The sequence below is a fragment of the Mixophyes fleayi genome, chromosome 5, assembly GCF_038048845.1.
Source record: "Mixophyes fleayi isolate aMixFle1 chromosome 5, aMixFle1.hap1, whole genome shotgun sequence".
Taxonomy (NCBI): domain Eukaryota; kingdom Metazoa; phylum Chordata; class Amphibia; order Anura; family Limnodynastidae; genus Mixophyes; species Mixophyes fleayi.
In genome coordinates this window covers 202,800,074-202,817,318 of record NC_134406.1, presented here as the reverse complement: position 1 = coordinate 202,817,318, position 17,245 = coordinate 202,800,074, and the positions used below count along the sequence as shown (strand labels likewise).

Sequence of the window (17,245 nt, the reverse complement as noted above, 5' to 3'; positions counted from 1 at the left end):
ACCTCACACCTCACAATATTGTTTTTAGGCCAAAAGGTTGCACCGAGGTAGCTGGATGACTAAGCTAAGCGACACAAGTGGGCGACACAAACACGTGGCCCATCTAGGAGTGGCACTGCAGTGGCAGACAGGATGGCAGTTTGAAAAACTAGGCCCCAAAGAGCACATAATGCCAAAAAAAGAGGTGCAAGATGGAATTGTCCTTGGGCCCTCCCACCCACCCTTATGTTGGTGAAATAGGACATGCGCACTTTAACAAACCAATCATTTCAGCGACAGGGCCTACCAAACTACTGTGGCTGAAATGATTGGTTTGTTTGTGCCCCGACACAAAAAAAGCAATTCATCTCTCCCTGTACAAAGTAAACTGGCTCTACTAAGGCAAGATGTCGTCCTCATCCTCCTCCTCTGATTCCTCGCCCCCTTCAGTGTGTACTTCCTCATCCTCACACATTATCAATTCGTCCCTGCTGGACTCCACAATGACAGGTCCCTCTGTAGTCTCTGGAGGCCATTGCTGGTCTTCATTGAAGAATTGATAATTCTTTTTGATGAACATCATCTTCTCCACATTTTGCGGAAGCAACCTCCTTCGCCGCTCACTGACCAGGTTCCCCGCTGCACTAAAAACTCTTTCGGAGTAGACACTGGAGGTAAAATAGAGCCAGTTTGTACAGGGGCTGGACTGGACTTATACTGCAGGATCAGTGAACTTAGTTATATATCAGTACCACTGGACTTATACTGCAGGATCAGTGAACTTGGTTATATAGCAGTACCACTGGACTGGACACAGGACAGCACCACTGGAATTATGGCAGCACCATCACTGGACTGAGCAGGACAGAGCACAGGACAGCACCACTGGACAGAGCACAGGACACCACCACTGGACTGAGCAGGACAGAGGACACCACTAACACACCCTCCCTCTTCACTGATCAATGCCCGAGTGAAGATGGCGGCGGCAAGCGGGGACTAATATGAATCCGGATCTCGCGAGATCCGATGGCGGGATTATGACGTTTTGCCTGGTTTTGAGTTTTGCGATTGGCGGGAATACCCGAACAGTGCTCGGATTAGGCTCGGATCGGCACTGTTCCGGGGTGTTATGATTTCTAAAATCCGAGCCCGCTCATCCCTAGAGGAAACCCACGCAAACATGGGCAGAACATACAAACTCCACACAGATAAGGCCATGGTCAGGAATCAAACTCATGACCCCAGTGCTGTGAGGCCGAAGTGCTAACCACTAAACCACCATGCTGCCCATTATGTCTTCATCCCACCATACTAACTGGTTAAGCACAGATCAGAGAGACTGATCTACCAGAGTATCTGTGTGGAAAATAAACCAAAACAAAACCATAGGTGAGAAACAATAAATATTTGTCAAGGTTACTACTTGTATTTTAGGTTTACTGGTCCTTTAAAATACCCTTGGTTTTCTTTACGTAGTTAGTATAACGTAATTGAGCAGTGTGTGATTCACGTTTTGCACATTTACCAAGCAAACCTTCATTTTATTTTTTTCTCCCATCATCTGAAAAATGATTCACACAAAAATGCTTAAAGAATATTAACTTCTGGGGTCTTATCTATCTAAGTTTTGCCAAACATGGGGGTGGCTTTCATATGAAATCTCCCCATAAATTATGAGGTGATGAGCTTCTATTTAATGAAGTCTGTAATAAAATGTAAGCGCTGCTTGGTAAATACAGCCCTGTCTGTAAAATGTACACAGGATCTGGGCTGCACTTCACTCTCCACTTGAGTCCATGTATTATTTATTAGGAGCCTTGAAGTAGGTTGATGCTGTGCAGTCATATGTTCCAGCAGGGCTGTGGTAGGAACACTGACCCAATTACTGCTGTAACAAAGATTTCACCGACAAGTCTCATTCAGGATGGTGAAGGAACCCAGAGCTGGTACCAAGAGATGATTCTGTAAAATCAAGAGACCCTAGCATTTAACTAAAATGTGTGTGTAATATATAATGTGCATTTATTCAGTTGAGAAACATGGAAAGTCGTGTTGGAAGACTCATCAAACCAAACTGTTGCTGGATTAGTCATGAACTGCATATGTGTTAATGTTTCCCTAGGTCTCCCCTTATCCTAGATTTCTGTATAAGAACTAATAAACATTTTATTTCATCCATAAAACTGTTTCCCACTATTCTCAGGTAGTAAGTGTTTACAGTTTAATAAAATACAATACATTATTCAGTACTAGCTTCTGATTGGCTCTGGAAGGTCACATGCATTTTCAGACTTTTATCTTCTCTGAATTGTGGAAAGGGGGGGGGGGGAGGGGTTCAGACCATCATTTGTTAATGTGGGGATTTGTATGTCAGCCACTTAAGATAGCCAAATTTATATCTTAATGAGGTCATAAATACAGACTTTAATCATTATCTCGTAGTCTGTTGGTAGCTATATCTCTGTATATGATATTTGGGGACAAGGAGCTGAGGAAAGGATAGAAAGTCTTGCATGGAGTCCTATTTTGAATCTTTTGCTTTTGCTAGACACACATGCTGCAATATCACAGCTGGTTTCAGACAATTGGTTCAATAATGTAGCTTATAGGGCTAGAACAATGATAGTCAAGCCCAATAATGACCCTATTGAAATTGATGTTTGTAAATGCATCGAAGATGACCACATCCTGTGTGTGTGGCCAGATTGGACACTGTTGCCCTGGCGCTCTGGACTAGTGGCAGGGTAAGTTTGTGTTTGGCTGGCTCTTACAATTTTTATTGCAGTTTTGGAACACATCACAATTTAAGGCTGGGTACACACTACAAGAAAATTATAATGATTAGAGATTTAACCAACAACAGGGGGGGAAAGTTCCGATCAGCATACCGATTAATGTCTGCACAGTATCTGTGCTCTTTATCTGTCATAACTATCGGCTGCAACTCATGGACTCCTCTCTGCCTCGCTGTATGTGCTACTCTCTCACATCCTACTGTCTAGTAATAAAGAATACCTCTGCCTTTTAATGTGGGTATTATTTAGAAGTCGACAGAACATTTCCCTTATATAAGATCTGAAAACACAGACAAGTCTGTGGTTTTCCTGCGCTTATCCTAAGAACTTTGCTTTACTCTGCCAAATACAGAGCCTCTATGACAGTGTTTCCCAAGTCCAGTCCTCAGGGACCCCTAACAGTGCAGGTTTTCCATATCTCTTTCCTGGAGCACAGGTGTAGTCATTACTGACTGACACATTTTGAAAGATCCACAGCTGGTACTAATTATTTCTCTTGTGAACTGGGAAGCCTGCACTGTTAGGGGTACTTGAGCACTGGGTTTAGGAAACGCTGCTCTATGATGGAACCAATAATAGTGTCAGTTCCCTGTCCTTAATATCTGTAAGGGAAGTGCAGCAGCTTTTTGTAGGACTCCAGGCAGATCAGTGTATATGCTGCACAGGAAGAATTTCGTCCAGCAGCACCTCTCGCACCTTGCGCACAGTCTCCCGGACTGTTGAGCAGCAGTGTCCTGTACTGGCAGCAGAGCTGCCGCATGTGACTGGGCCTCCTGTGAAGTCATGGCAACTATGCATTGTGGGGTACACTCTGTTCTCTCACACAGGAACCACAGCAGATGCTCCTGCCCGGCTTCCTGCATCCGCTGCCAGATCTCCAATTCAGGCTCTATATGGGTAACGGTGGAAAGGTAAGTTACAGTGCTGCTTCCTACATTATACTAAATTGTTGTTCCAATTCTGCAGAGTGCATGCATGCTGCAGAATTGGAACAACATTGTTTCATCATTGAGTGAGATTTTTAGTTCAGTTTAAAAATCTCCATCAACGATATAATGGGCTTAGGAACGATAATCATTCCTCGTACACACTACTGTGATACCGGGCCAATCAGTCGTGTATCATCTGATTTGGCCCGATAATCGGATGAAAACAATGTAGTGTGTACCCAGCCTTAACTCTTAATCCCACAAGGGAAGAGGACATTAGCAAAATACAAGATCAAATAAGAAGCTAACTGACAATAACTGTGTAAAGGAGAGCAATCACAAAAATTGAAAAACTAACATTACTTATCACAGCAAAACAAATAACCATAGGTGGAGAGAAGGTTGAAAAGAGACATAGGAGTAGGAGAGGGAAATCCTTGTCTATCTAGATTTCGATTGACTGACCGCATGAGGAGATTAAAGCCAAAGAACCATACCTTATGGTAAGAGGAGATACAGCCAAGAAAAGTTGATGTAAGTGGGGGGGGGTAATTGTATCTGGCCTGCAACAGGATTGGCTGTTTAACATCAAAAGTCCAATAAATCTAGGATCCAATTTCAAAACACACTTTAAATTCCTAGATGCTACTTAATTTTTCTCTTGGTATTATTACTTTTATTTTTTGTCTCTCCCCAATGGGGAAGATATGCCCCCTCCCCAGCAAAAAAAGAATATATATAAACAATCTGGGGCAGAGCCGGATTTAGACCTCATGGGGCCCTAGGCAATATACTGGTTTGGGGCCCCCTCCCTGAAAAAATTCATAGCACTATAGTTTTTTATCATAACATATACCCCTATTCAGGGGCTGGCTGGCAGATTTTAGCCCTGGGGGGCAAGCACATAGCAGTGGCCCATAAGCAGCAGCCTATTTTTAAAGGGTGGTCTCACCGCCAGCCCTGGGAGGGCCCTCTGGGGACCGCTGGGCCCTAGGCAATTGCCTAGGTTGCCTAGTGATAAATCCGGCCCTGATCTGGGGCGCCAAAATCTAAATAAGAATAGCATAAAAAATTATATATAATACCATGAAATATGCTAGAATTATACTCTAAAAAAACACCTAGGTTGCTCATACAAAATAGTATATTTTTTAAAAACAACATATAGGCAAACTAAATACGTGCTGTTTCTCCCCATGATATGGTAATTTTCTGCAAAATGTGTTTAGCATTCAAACATAGAAGAAATGTACAAGATAAAAAAAGTTTAGACTTTTGTTTAAATAGACCACTATACTTTAGCCTATGTACTGATCAAAGTCTTGGAAGTCAGTTGGGGTATTGCAAAGATTAAATGATATACTAGGTGTTCATAATGCCTATTGGAAGCTGTCTTCTGCTTCTAGCCCTCTCTAATTCTTATTAAATTGTATGCATCTTGTGAATCTAATTCAAAGGTATTGGCAGCTTTAATTTGGCAAAATAGGTGAGAGATTAGTGGTAAAGAATAGCTTTTTTTTAACCGTAACCTTATTCAATCAACTGTAATGAAATCTGGACTGAGATCCATACAATTTTTTTTTAAAGTGTGGTTAGTATCTGGTTGCTTAGTAGAGTGTATTCAAACCCACACTGATGATGATGATTAGATGTAACCCAGGAACATTTGCTATTGATGTGAATATAAGTAAGGGTCTGAAACTACTATTCTTGCGTGCGCTTTTTAAGAGTAATATACACCCATTTTGTGAGTAAATCTGAATCACTGCACCGCTTTATCTATTATTATTATTATTACCTTATGTTATGTACGTCTAGTCGCTATCCAATGACGATTGTCCACTTCAAATTGTGTGGTTCCAAAGCACAATGCAAAAAGCAGCAGAGTAACAATTCAATAATATAAGTACAGCCAATTACATACGCAGGCGCCCTGGACCCAGCATACAGTCATTCAGTCCTGAAGTCTGTGGTTGAGAAGAGTGTCTGTTGGGCCCAGAACTCCTGCTTATATACAGTCAGTGATACAGTGAAAACAATACAGATGATTTGGCATGTTTCCATAGGCTCAGGCTTCAGGACGGTCCAGTGTAGTGCAGGTCATTGGCCAGTTCTAACGATGCCCTCCAAGGGTGAGGGTCAGCTCTCCAAAAGATGCAAACTAATCTTCCCGCCGAAAGCTGGTTCAAACTGGTCTATTTACATTACACACACACAATACAATTCTGATCATTTATTCCCTATAATCCATAACTTGCATTTGCAAGAAGCGATATCTTAGCCGATAGAACCGGACGTCTGCAAATAAATAGGGAATTAGAATGATACCAAACAATGTGTTTTCTGTAACCTGAACCTTAGATCTCAATAAAGTGTATATAACATTACAATATTTAACTATAAACTCTGCTACATTTCCTTATAAATAACTATGTTGCAACTATTTTTAATATGAACTAATTACAAGTGTACGTGTACGTGTAAATGTGTGTATAAGTGTTCGCACGTGTTGTGGTTAATTACGCTCCTCCGTGCTGTAGTGTGCTATTCACATAATTTCAGACATAGACAAACAGATTGATAGATATTTTGAAATGACCATATCCAATTATTTGACTTCGACACTTTTGATTTATGAAATGTTTGCAAAGTAAATCTTTTAAGAAATAAACCGTTTGTTACAAAATACAGGGGGCATTTTTAAAATTACTGTAAGGTAAGACATATCTACAGTAAAACTAGGTTCTTGTATATTTAAAATGAAGTAATGACCCTACTATGGAAACTACTGTATTACTGTAGAACGTTGGCGGCTCAACTCCCCTCAAGGAGATCCCCAAGAGGAGAAAGGAAAAGTTGGCAAATATGCCTTATTCTGGTATGATATCTGCAGCGTTATTGGGTAATTGGCAGTGGGAAGATGACCTCTTTACTTTGACAGATTTTGGCCAGTTATGCATGTGGCCAGAATTAAATTGTAAGGCACACAAAATGCCCTACAGTATTAAAATATATAATGTAGCATGATATCTGTGTCTCTTTTTCTTAAATCCATTACCTAATAAGGCTACCATTTTGACAAACTGCAGTAAAATACAATTAATCCGAATAAAATGCAGCTCAATCTCAAACGCAGAGCAATTGTTATGTGAGTTATACAACCCTTACGAATCTAACAATTCAGAAAGAGAAGTAACAACAGCATTACACATGTTAAACATTAAATCTTATCATAACATATAGTGTTTATGCAATAGAGAAACAAACTTGTCAAAACTCTTCCATAAAAAAGTCATCTCTTTCTGCATTTGACCTCAAAGTTTTTAGCTTTAAGTGTTCATCTTTATTCTACTCCAACCCACCACAGGGCAGAATGAATTGACATTGTCATCGTCCCAGCTCTGTTTGTAGACTATATAAAGGCAGTGAGATGCGGCATTCACAAATACAGTGAGAAATTACCAGAAAGCAAAGATTGTATCGCCCAAACTTTGCATCTATGCACGGATGTTCTGGCACACAATGTAATTTGCGTGAAATTTCGCAGCAACTTAATATAGTTGGCGTGGTTAGCCGCTCGTCCTGTGTCTTGTTATAAAAGTAATTGACAGTGGTAATTGTGTCAAGTTGAAGAATTCTAAGTTTATGGATATGAAGTCATTTGGGTAAATAGTGGTTTTGTAGTGTTTTATGGAGCTAACTAGTTAATTCTGACCCATAAAGTAAACGTGGCCTTGATAGCTGACATGACTACTAGTTCCTCCTATGTTAACATGCAGAGTGCAAGTTATTGCGTTTGTTATACAAGCACCTTAGTTTAAGATGTGCTAGAACTCTGATACATGGGTGTCATCAGGGCCGCCATCAGAAATCATGGGGCCCAGTATGCCCCCTCCCCGGTGAGCGCCCCCCCCCCCCCCCCACCCCTGATGAGCAACAGCGCAACACGATCACAGGCAGATCACATGAGCGGACTGCAAGACAGTGGGCCCCCAAGTAAGTTTGTGTTGCGCTGTTGTACCGGGCCCCCTGGTGAGCCTGGGCCCGGTACAACAGTACCCCCCTGATGGTGCCCTGGGTGTCATTATTGCATATCTGGACTTATTTTTGGTAACTTGCATATCTATGCCATCTTAAAACTTATTATTTCTTGCAGTCCTGCACAAACAAATGCCTTTTAATATGATGGCCTAAATCTGGACGGTTGAGGGTTATGGTATTACATAGTCTTTTATTTGGATATAAACATTTCTTATATACCATAAATGCTTATAGAAGATCTGTGGTATATGAGCTAAAATAAACCAAATAACCACATCTATAAAAACTGGTTCCCAGGAGAAATGCTGTAACCCTTAGCAAGCAATCACATTTGTTTTTTTATTTTAGATATTGCGCTACAAAAAAAAAGTTTGTTCTGTTCGCTAAAGTCATGCACTAAACACAAGTGGGCTAATTATCTTATTTGACTTGCTCATATTGGGGGTCATTTACAGTTGGACGCAAGTCTGTTTTTTTTTCTTCTCCCATGTAAAATAACATTTTTGTTCTGTGAATGTGCACGACAAATGCATATGTCTGTTAAGATTTATTTTTTATTTTTTTAACTTTTTATTTGTAATAGCAGGTAAAAAGAATACAGGTCAAAGAGTATAATTAAATATCAAAGGCATGAGTTACAAAAAAAATAAATAAATACAACTTTCACAGTACGATAGGAGTTATAGGCCTAGTGGGTGTAGGTAAAAGTGAGGATCATTCCAACACTGTAGAGAGACCATGTAAGGTTGGGAATATATAAAGATTGAAACAGACTGCTGGATTTTTTTTATTTATTTTTTTTGTTTGGGGAATGAAGGGAAAGGGACTGGAGGAGGGGGATGGAGGAACTCTCCATATTGGGTGTACGTTCCTGCACAGAGGCCTTTCTAATTCAGGTAAAATGAGGAAGAGAGAGGCAGCAGGCAGGTGGGGGTAAAGAGAGAGTAGAGGAAGTGGAGAGTCTCGGAGGTGGGTAGAAAAGAGGCTCAAAAAAATAAGAGGCAAAAGTTAGTCAAAAGGGGGGGGGAAAGAAAATAGAGGGCTTATAAAAAGCCTGGCCTATTGCTATTATTAAAAGTATACCAAGGGCCCCACACTTTGTGAAAAGCGGGCACTGTATCGTGGAGGAGTCTTATCACATATTCCATGGAGGCAGTGTACCAGGTTCTATTTATAACCGTCTCTCTAGAGGATTGCAAAGCTTTCTTCCAATCACTAGCTATCTGTAGTTTAGCTGCGTTATATATGTGTCGAACAAGTTTATCCGACGACTTAGAGATCCCTTTGATAGGCTGATAAAGGAGTACAGATAACGGGTCCTTAGCAGGGGCGGGTTGGGCCGCTCAGAATCACGGCTGTTAGGGCCGCCCGCCCCCCCCCGTAGTAATATAAATGTGATGCGGCCGTGTCATTGATGACGCGGCGGCATCACGTGTCATGTGATGCGGCCGCCTGTGTGGCGTGTGCCCCCCAGGCTGACGTCCGTCAGCCCGCGCCTGGTCCTTAGGCACATTAATTGAAGAAACCTGTTTAACCAATAGCAATACATCATCCCAAAATCTAAATACTAGAGGGCAATCCCACCATATGTGGAGGAAAGTTCCCACTGATCCACAATTACGCCAGCATAGATCGGAGACATGAGGGTAGAGTGAAATCTTGTAGGGACCATGTACCATCTAGTAGCAATCTTGTAGGTGTTTTCTCGAATGGCTGTACTAATGGAAGACCTTGAAGTCCTTTGTCGAATGGGTGACCACCCCTCCTCGTCCAGAGTTACTCCAAGATCCTGCTCGCATGCCTGTTCAAACTGTTCTGTGGAAGGGGATGAGGACAGGAGAGAACTGTACAGGATTGATATATTGCCACGACGTCCCAGGCTTTAAATGCAGTGACGTTCAAAGGACGTTGGGGGGCGAAGCTTAGACGATTGTGTCTAGGCTTGTATAAAACTTTTTGCTTGCATTTAGTGAAAATATAAATTGCTTGGAAGATCATGTCTCTCACTTAAGTCTGTAAAGTATCGTGGTGAATGCTCACCCATCAGGTGGAAGAATTGATCCCACCTTCCTCTCAAGGGTAAGCAAAAGCCTTAATGCAACCCTGTGGGATTCGAGGGTGTCTCCACAGCAGGGTGAGGGGAAGGGGGCCAGTGCATATTGTTTGTTCAGTTTGTCCCAATTGTCCATGTAAAACGGATGGAGGGGATGGCTGAGGCTGGTCTGATACCCCTAGGGATCCAGGGTAAACACACTCCCTTGTCTGGGGACAACAATTCTTCAATGTCCACCCATTTTTTTGAGTCTTACAGGCAAAAGCCAAGAAATGAGATGGGTCAATTTTGTGGCTTGGTAATATTAGTTAAATAAAGGAAGGCCCAGACCCCCATTACATTTAGATCTGGCTAGAAAAAGCCTACTACGTCTGGGTCTTTTACAGTGCCACACAAACTTGCGACAGAAAGATTGAATAGAGCTCAGGAAGGAATCTGGTACTTTGACAGGGAGGATTTGAAATGGGTATAACAACCTAGGTAGGACATTAATTTTAATGGTTTTGATTCTCCCGAACCACGAGGTACAAAGAGAATTCCAGGTGAGTAAGTATTGTGTAATTGTAGATAACAAAGGGGGATAATTAGCCTGAAGCAAATTTTTACATAGGAAGTTGTGAAAATCAAAATTAAGTTCCAATAGTTTCTTCGAGGAAAGTGTGAGGACTATACTGTCCACACACTCCTAAAACCCAGAATGTATGGGGGCAAGGCCGGGCAGGCAAACCCAGCCCGACCCACTCAGAAATACACAATACAATTAAATATAAACCCTATAAAGTGTAACAATGAAACAGCAAAATGAATGCAAGAACATTTTGAAGACATGAAATATAAACTATGAACCTGGGAAACCTTAGATTTCCACATAACCCGAGGTAGTAATTATTGTAATGTCACGCCCTGTAACCAGCCTCCTGAAGCCCCAGATCTTGGATGGTACCAAAATCTCTGCACATACCCGCTGCAGACAGGTAGGGCAGAGCATCAGGAGGGACAAGAGGACGTGACCACGGCTCAAGCTGTAGATGGCTATATTAAAGAACAAGTAGGAAAACAAAATGTAACAAAAGCATGGATACTCTAGACAAGTAAAAACAAATATAACTACTGAATAAATAAGCACAAATTTTGCGTATCAATATTAAAGATTGAACTAACTGAACTATAGCGAATAAATTAGTCTCTGCAAATTAACTATGAAGAATTCCTCTTAGCAGAACTGTTAGATCCAAAAGTACTTGCCCGGGTTGCCACAGCACGGGGAGTGGAGCCAAAGCGAGTGCCAGGAAATCACAGGAACCCGCAGTCCCAGCCTGGGGGGCTCACATGTAGAAAGGTATCCCAGAAGAGAAGAAGCGAAGAGCAAGCGTCGTGTGAGGCCGGATCCGGTGCCGTATGGCCCAAGTCGAGTTTTTGCAGCAGGTCCTTCGATAGAATCCCGTACTGTGAATTGGCGCCCTCCTGCTTCTACAATTGGGCTAAAAGAGAAGCCCCACTTATATTTATATCCATGTTCACGTAGAGTTCTTGTGACTTCCCTCAGTTCTATGTGCTTCAAGATTGTAGACCGAGTTAGATCCTGAAAGACTCCGGAATGTTACGGATCCGAAGATTGTTCCGACGTTCTCTATTTTCAAGGTCCTCTGCTTTATCTTTAAAGAACATCATCTCCCTGTGAAGATAATCAATATCTTGCGTCGCTTCCTGCAACATTTTGGAGTTTGAGTCCACTTTATGTTCAATAGAAGCAGTACGTTTAGTCAATTGCGCAATTTCGCCTTGGAGATCAGCCGACAATTAGCCAGAGCGTCTGCGGACTCATTAGGACTCGCAGATGAGGCTTGAGGAAATGGGGGTGGGGTATGCGCGGGAGAATCCTGTCTTGTCATATGTTGAAGGATCCCCGTCTGTGTCCCCCCCTCCAGCCCCTGGAGCTGTTTTTATGCATAATGGGTAATGGAACACCAAGTGAGATTTATTGACGGAGAGTGTGTTTCCAGGTAGGCCGGGCCAGATAGATTTAAATATGCGGACATAAGAAGAAGAAAAGTGCACATTCCATACTAGTGGGTGTTGCTTAAGACTTGAGTAGATGTAATAGCAATTGCTTATATTGAGCTCACAGCCGTTGGAGGAGTGTTATTGTTTAGCCACTAGATGGCGATGTAGACACATTGGCACAGTACCTGTGCTATGCAGCAGCTCTGTGCTTGATCCACTGGCAGGGGAGATAGTAGAGATGAAGAGACCCACTCACAGCCGGAAGAGAAGCCTGACAATGGCAGTAGTGACTTCCGGGAAGGCTGGAACTTGACTGCAGCTAGGCACTCCAGGACACTCCTCCGATGGTCCCCTTGGGTAAGAGGCATCCACTAGTGAGCAGCAAACACCAGCCCACAGCTGTCCACAGTGGCTAGCAGCGTAGCTCAGAGGGCACGGGTACCGCTGCGTCCACTCGACCACTGCTCACAGCTGCTCTATGTGCCAGCCAGGTGGCAGATGCCTATAGTCTGCAGGAGGTGGAAAGGGTGCAACAGAGTTCGGTGACAGAGGGGTGCAGCAAGATGTGCAGTGAGTCTCGGGCCTGCAAGAAAGGAAAATAGCGGGGTCTGAGTCCAGTATTGGTGAGAGTCCTGTGGCGCGATCTACGGGGTCTCAAAAGGAGCATATATTAATCCCCACTGAGACTCTCAATATTAGGTCCCCAAATCAGGAATGTAGCTAGCCAGTAACTACATAGATAGGCAGTTGAACCTGGAGCTGATCCAAGGCATTTAGGCCATGCCCCATATATTAAGATTTTTTTGTATCCATGACTTGTATCTCCAAAGAAGGAAAGAGCATACCAGCATAGAAACTGGCAAATACTTCAAGCATGCACAGTGTCAGGGGCCATTACTGAATCTCCAAACTCTGAGCATTAATGTACAGACAGATAAGAAAACTCTTGGATATTGGTAAGGCAGAAAGCAATATATCATTTTTAAGAACTTTACTTTTCTTGAACACAGATGCACCTTGAGTAACAAATTAGATGAAAAATCATTGTGAAGACCGCAGCTAGCCCCTAAGTCTGAAATTACTGTTATGTAGTCAGTACGATCCTCTAAATGTGTAAATGAAATATCAAACAACATTTTCTGTCACTGTATAGGAGCTTTTCATATGTATGCGTAAAGGTGCTGGCAGCTCCAAGGAATGAACATATTGGCTGTGGTAGCTATCGGAGACCCAACAAGATGGGCCATGCCACTTAGTCCTGTGAGGTACAAGTTGAAGTCAAAGGTTTTGTAGAAGGTAGAAAAGTGATGGACGAATGAAAAGTCAAGGAATTGGAGAAGGTAGAAACATGATGTACTGTCCAACAAATTAAGTCTTCAAAAACAAGCAGAGAAATTAAAAAAAAACAAAAAACTTTGTTCCTACAAATCTTTGTTAGAACGGATAGACTTTATAAAGTCTACAAACAGGGGAGAGAACTTGTTCTGATTGACTTGACCTTTTCACTGAAGTTCTGAAGGTGTTTGTAGCTGTCATTGTGAACTTTTTTTCTGACAGTTGTCCTCTGAAATTAGTGCTCTGAATCCTCAGAGTATAGTTGTTAAAGTCTGACTTCTGTGTAGTGAATAAATTTTGATCTTCAGTTCAGTGGCCCTTTAGAGAGCTGTGGTCAGGTACTGTGTTCATATGCCCTGAAAGTCTCCCTTTTAGCACGCACGGGTCACAATTTAAAATCACTTCTCTTCTCTGGCATAGCGTGACTGCCCTGAAGAGTTCTTTATGCTGCCTGGAATCCTCAATGCCCAGGAAGAATCTGGTACTGCTGCATTCGAACTGTGAACTCTGGCATACAGCAGTGCAGCCACTATGCAGTAAACCATAGGCATTGAACAATTTTCTGCATGATTGTTACAATTGAATCAGAGCAGCATTCGAGTGGACAGGCGGTTAACAACCAATTACTCTTATAAATGCTCATTCAATAACATCCAGGCCTATATAAACTGCTTCCTCCAATTCACTCGCTGCCAGTACATTGAGCCTGTCTCTAAGCTAGTATCCTGTCTCTAAGCTAGTATCCTGTACCTTGCTGGCTGTTTTCCCATCTTTTGACCCCCGGCTTTTGGACGACCTACTACCATCTCTGGCATCTGACCCCTGGATTTCTGACAATTACCTTCCCTGACTCTGGAATCTTGGCTATTCATGGACTGGGCTATGTAAGATTCCCCAGACTCCGCCTCTGTACTTAAAGCTACAGGAAACTCCACCCCCCCCCCCCCCCCACAAAAATTTGTTCCTGCACTGACATTGCACATTGTAAATCCCCCACTACAGTTTTGTATACTTTTGGGGATGTAATGAGCGTCTCTGGTTTTAATCAGCGGACAGTTAGGAAGTGTAGTATTACTCACCCTACAACAATCTGAACCTATAACTTACAATATTTGCAAAAGAAAAAATCCTCTGTGTGGTGCAAAACCATTGTGATTACTGTTGTACTAATCATTCCTCACTGAATTCATGAAAATGGCTAGAAGGAATTTTTTTAGCTATAATGTCCATATAAGAAATTTTGAAATACCCACTGGATATTCAGAACATGGGTCAGTGCGGAGATAGACTTTTCAAGCATACTGGTCAGGCCATTACAGGATAGGGTTTTCTGCTCCATATGTGAAGCTCTTTGGGGAAAGCCACTCTGCAGCCTACGGTTTCAGGGGTAAAACGGGGAGGGGAAGGGGCGTATGCACATAGTCAATGTACAGTAAGGGCACGCAAAGCTCAAGCGCTCGCAGCAGTGTGAGATTCAAGCTTTGGGCATCTCTAAGGTATGTCATTTTCAGTTTTAGCACTTGCACCACCTACAGGTCAGGTGTAAGATTACTAGTGATGACTGTGTCTGCATGCTAGAACATGTTTGCAATCAGGAGCAACTGTAAAAATGTATTTTTATGTACATTAGACATTAAGAACATCCTAATAAATGTATTTTATGTAAAAGGAAAAGTTATCTCCCTTCCCCCAACATTCTGACCCATAAGACAAACATGTCTCGGGGCGGGACAGAGTCCTAAATTCGGGACTGTCCCACTGAAATCAGGACAGTTTGGAGAAGTGTCTATGTGAAACCAGTCCTAAGTAAATCCTCCAGAGTCTGTTGTCAAAGTGTCAACTTAGAAAAACACACCCTAAATATAATTATAAAGTTCTTGTGGAACCCCTGTTATTAACTGATAACCTGTAGGACTGTACCCAGCACCGCCCTGGTAGAGTGTCCGCTAGAAGGGCAAAGACTTGGAGCATCATATTAGCTAGATGTACATTCTCAACAAATGATGGATAAAATAAAATGATTTAAAAAAAAATAAAGAAAATGGGTTAAAAAAATAAAATACAAGATAAATAATGCACTGGGCACCAGATTGGGTGTCATAGCTGTGACACCTGAACCCAGGATTTGACCTTGGATAGTTTGGGCTCTGTCATACCACGTTCACATTGCCCCTGCTATATCCCTGGTTTTTCAAGCTGAGTTTTTGTCACAGAGCATCCAACTCAGAGACCCCGTTCACACTGCACCCTGGACCTGGGAATTTCCCGGGGCGACCCCGTTCATACTGGACCCAGGTCTGCCCTGGAAATAAGTGTCAATCATCACAAGAGGAGCTTTGTTACTTCACCATTTTTCAGCCAATCAAAGCGGACTTAATTTTTGCAGACAAAGATGAGGCTAAAGTGGGTGGTGACTGTTCACAGCATTGTTTTAATCTTGTCCAGGTCTGTTAGTAGTATTTTATTATTTTATCTGTTAGTATTTTTACTATGTTATAGTAAACTGTTGCATCCTTTACAGTGCCTGTGGTCTGGTTTGAGATTTCCACTCCTCTAAACGCCAGCAGCTCTTGCACCTCGTCATCTAGCCAGTGTGCCATGCTTTCTCCTATCTCTCTTCTCTTCTCTGCAGCATTGAAATGACATCATCCTCCAGCATCCCTAATCCCCCAATCAGCCTTTTTATGTGAGACTCGAGTTGAAAACCCCGGGTCGCGCCATTCACACAGCAGGGACCCGGGACTGACACGGGAATAACCCTCCAAAAGTCCCAGGTCTAATTCCCAGGTCACTAGACTCGGGATTTTGCACTTATCCTCCTTCACACTGAACCTTGACCCGGGTCGTCGGAGCTCGCCTCTGCAAAAACCCGGGTTTTTTAGGCGGTGTGAATGGGGTATCAGTGTGTGTTTACAAAAGCAGATTATTTTGAATTTAGTGTGTTTTGTGACTTTCAGGTTTGAGTTGTTGTGCTCTCTTTGCCTGGTTAGTTCAGTGAGTGAGACATGGATAGAATCCCTAGAAATTCACTTCAGATGTTGGCCATAATGTGATGTTCCTTGTATTGCTGCTGACATGTAGGCTGTTTCTTCCCCTTTATGTCATCAACCAAGCCTCGTGGAGTATTATATACACTGCAACATGTTCTCTCCTGCTGATCCTAAACATCCCATTAAATCACTGGATTCTTATTGATTTTTGTAACAAAGGTGGAATGTTTTGTAAGATAACTCCCAACACGGTCTGTGTTTGCTGAAGCTTCAAACTCTTATTTGGCTTTGTAGCTTTCCAATACTGCGAATTACAGGAATTGAGGAAACATAATTTACACAAAATAAAATGATACCAATTAATGGAGACTGATGCTTTTATTTTCCTCCACAGCCTGTATTGTTCTTTCTAGTGCAGTGTTGACTGTGCGAGAAACAATAATACAAGAGATAGTAAATAATTAACTGGCATTATTCATGTCCCTAGTGAGTGATGAGTTTTTCTGTAATGCCCTGTCCACAGTGTCAAACTAGATCCTTGTCTGCCTGTGACTATTCAACCAGCTGTCGCCAGGTCAAAAATACATGCGAGTCTGTGTACTTTTAGTAAATTCTCAAAGCCCTGTTTCTGCTGGGTGCAAATGTTTTTTTTTCTCTGACTAGTTTGGCCACACGTGGGTATCAGTAGGAGAAAGTGGATGTGAAGTGGTTCCAACATAAATTATATCTGTGGAGCCCAGGGGCTCAAAAATGTAAAATATATATTTGACTTGGTTTTAGAAGTACAGTCACAAACTTTGCTGCTTCATTATTTTTAGACCTTTTTAGCAGATGTTGCTATGTTATACTGAAGTAAAATTACAAGCATTTCATAAGTGTCAATATTTGCATTGTTGACCCTTATTTTTGAAGACCTCTGCTATTCAGCCTGGAATGCTGTCAATCAAATTTGGGGCCACATACTGACTGATGGCCACCCATTCTTGCCTTATCAATGCTTGGAGTTTGTCAGAATTTGTGGGTTTTTCGTTGTCCACCCGTCTCTTGAGGATTGACTACAAGTTCTCAATGGGATTAAGATTTAGGGAGTTTCCTGGGCATGGACCCAAAATTTTG

At 42.2% G+C, this 17,245-nt stretch overlaps 1 protein-coding gene across 1 annotated transcript in view; it reads left to right on the top strand.

Moving 5' to 3' along the window:
- Positions 1 to 17,245, top strand: part of GNAL (G protein subunit alpha L) — a 190,733-nt gene that overhangs the window by 12,656 nt on the left and 160,832 nt on the right. The window lies entirely within an intron of this gene.